The following is a 2896-nucleotide window of genomic DNA, read 5'->3' on the forward strand; positions in this document are numbered from 1 at the left end:
AAAAATAAACAAACAAACAAACAAAAATATAAATAAATAAATTTGGGGGTTGTTTGTTTGAAACAAGGGTCTCTCATCATAGCTCTGGCTTGTCCTGAAACTCACTATATAGACCAGGCTGGCCTCGAACTCAAGAGAACCAACTGCCTCTGTCTCCCAGGTGCTGGGATTAAAGGGGTGTGCCACCATCGCCTGGCCTTCGCTCTATCTTTGAGCTCCTGAAGGGTAGAACATTGATTTGGCTCACCTGGGATCCCCAGGTGGCCCAATATGGGGCACATAAATATTTGCTCAATCAAAAATTGAGAAAATCCTGCCTCCTCGTGCTCTATCAACAGTGAAGACCGTCTCCACCTGGTTCTGTCTTCTTTGGCTACTGGCCAGAACCCTGGGACCACCTGCTCTGATCCTCTGGACATTCTCATTCTTTCTCTGAAGGCCTTGTCCCCATCCAGCCACTCACCAACCTTTACTGCTGAACCTTTCTTAAAGCCTAACTCAAGGGGCTGGAAAGATGGCTCAGTGGTTAAGAGCACCGACTGCATTTCCAGAGGTCCTGAGTTCAATTCCCAGCAACCACATGGTGGCTCACAACCATCTGTAATGGGGTCTGGTGCCCTCTTCTGGTATGTCTGATAACAGCTACAGTGTATTCATATACATAAAATAAATAAATCTTTTTAAAAAAACAAACCCTAACTCAAAAGGCATGACTGCCTCCCTTCCTCTTATGCATCTCCCTCCTCTCTAAAGCTGCTGAGATGTTTAACTTGTTTGCCTTTTTCCAAATTTTCTCCCAAATTATAATAAAATGGTCCTTAAAGGAAAAAAAATCCAAAAGAACAAATCTCTCTTTTTATTGGGGAATTCTGTAAAGCTGACTTCAAACTCAAGAGCCTCCAACCTCAGGAAGTGTTGCCAGGATAGGTCTGCACCAACATGCCTCACTAAAAATAACTAGGCAATGGTTAAATTGAGGAGGTCCAGCTTATACCAAGATATGTATATATCCTCTCTAAGCGGGGGTTTCTAAGACTGCTTCTCCTCAATGAGCCCACAGTGTGAAAGGTTACAGGGCAAACAGCAGCAGTACAGGTTTGTAATCCCAGCAACCCAAGAAGATGAGAGCAGCGCCTGGAGAATGGCTGTGGTTAAGAATGCTAATGGGGCAAGCCTGGTGTACAAAGTGAGTTCCAGGAGAGCCAGGGTTATACAGAGAAACCCTGTCTCGAAAAAAACAAAAACAAACAAACAAACAAAACAAAACAAAGAATGCTTAGTGGAGCTGGAGAGATAGCTCAGCAGTTAAGAACACTGTCTGCTCTTCCAGGGGTCCTGAGTTCAATTCTCAGCACCACATGGCGGCTCACAACCATCTATAATTGTGTCTGATGCCCTCTTCTGTCATGAAGGCATATGTGCAAATAAAGCACTCATATATAGAAATAAATAAATTTTTTAAAAAGAACACTGGAAGCCGGGCATGGTGGTGCACGCCTTTAATCCCAGCACTCGGGAGGCAGAGGCAGGCAGATCTCTGAGTTCGAGGCCAGCCTGGTCTACAGAGTGAGTTCCAGGACAGCCAGGACTACACAGAGAAACCCTGTCTTGAAAAACCAAAAACAAACAAAACAAAATAAAACAAAACAAAAACCACTGGATAGTCCCCCAGAACCCCAAGTTCAGTTTCCATCACCCACCATGTCAGGTGGTTCCAGGTGCAGGGGACCTGACGCCCTCTTCTGGAAAGCTTAGGCATCCACACGTACATGGCATGCCCTCACACAAATACAGAAGCTAAATAAAAGAAAGTTAAAAGCCAGCCTGGGCAGTACAGGGAGCCTGTAACAAAAGAAGGAAAAAGGAAAAGGAACCTCAGAAATTCTGAGCTTGGCCCAAGCCCATCCTAGACAAGTGATCTTCCACTAAACTACAGCCATAATACATATACACATATAGGTACATACATACACACCACATACATACATGTACACATACACACACACACACATGCACACATATACATACATATATATACAAACTCACACCAATACACCTACATATACACACATGTACACGCATATACAAAATACATATATACACACATTCATATGCGTACACACATATATACCACATGCATATAGACATATACATACACTATACCTACACACACATATACACATACAGATGCCGCTATAAGCGCACACAAATAAACACATATACACACATACATGCATACACACATATATACACACCCCTACACACTTACACCTATACACACATGCACACACACACACCTATACCCACCTACACACATTTAATGGTTTGAAATGACCTTTGTCAAATGTGTGAGACATGGCGCACACGTGGAAGACAAGGCACAACTCTCAGGAGCTGGTGCTTGAGGCCTCTTCTGTTTCTGCAGTTACACTCTAGTCAGCACGGGAGCGTCCTCCTTGGCACAAGGAATGCTGGGATTGCAGATGTGCCATTGTGTTTGGCCTTTTGTGTGTTCAGGGTTTAGAGCTCAGGTCGGCAGGCTTGCCCCTCATGTGCTCTACCCAATGACCATTAAACAACTGAGCACATAGGACTGGAGGGATGGCTCAGGGTTAAGAAGGCATGTTGCTCTTGCTGATCACCTGAGTTAGCATTACAGAATGGATACAGGCATGGCCAGGGGACAACTGCCTATAACACATCTAGGGGACCCTGGCTCTATGTAGCCCTGGCTGTCCTGGAACTCACTCTGTAGACCAGGCTGGCCTCAAACTCAAAAATCGGCCTGCCTCTACCTCTGAAGAAGTATTTAAAAAGTATAGCAAAGTAAAAACAAAATTCGAGGCTTTTGGGCCCAGGCTTGGGAGTGTAGCCTTTGTGGCTTAGTGCTCCAGGT

This window comes from Mus caroli, chromosome 4 (assembly GCF_900094665.2).
Source record: "Mus caroli chromosome 4, CAROLI_EIJ_v1.1, whole genome shotgun sequence".
In the NCBI taxonomy this organism is placed as follows: domain Eukaryota; kingdom Metazoa; phylum Chordata; class Mammalia; order Rodentia; family Muridae; genus Mus; species Mus caroli.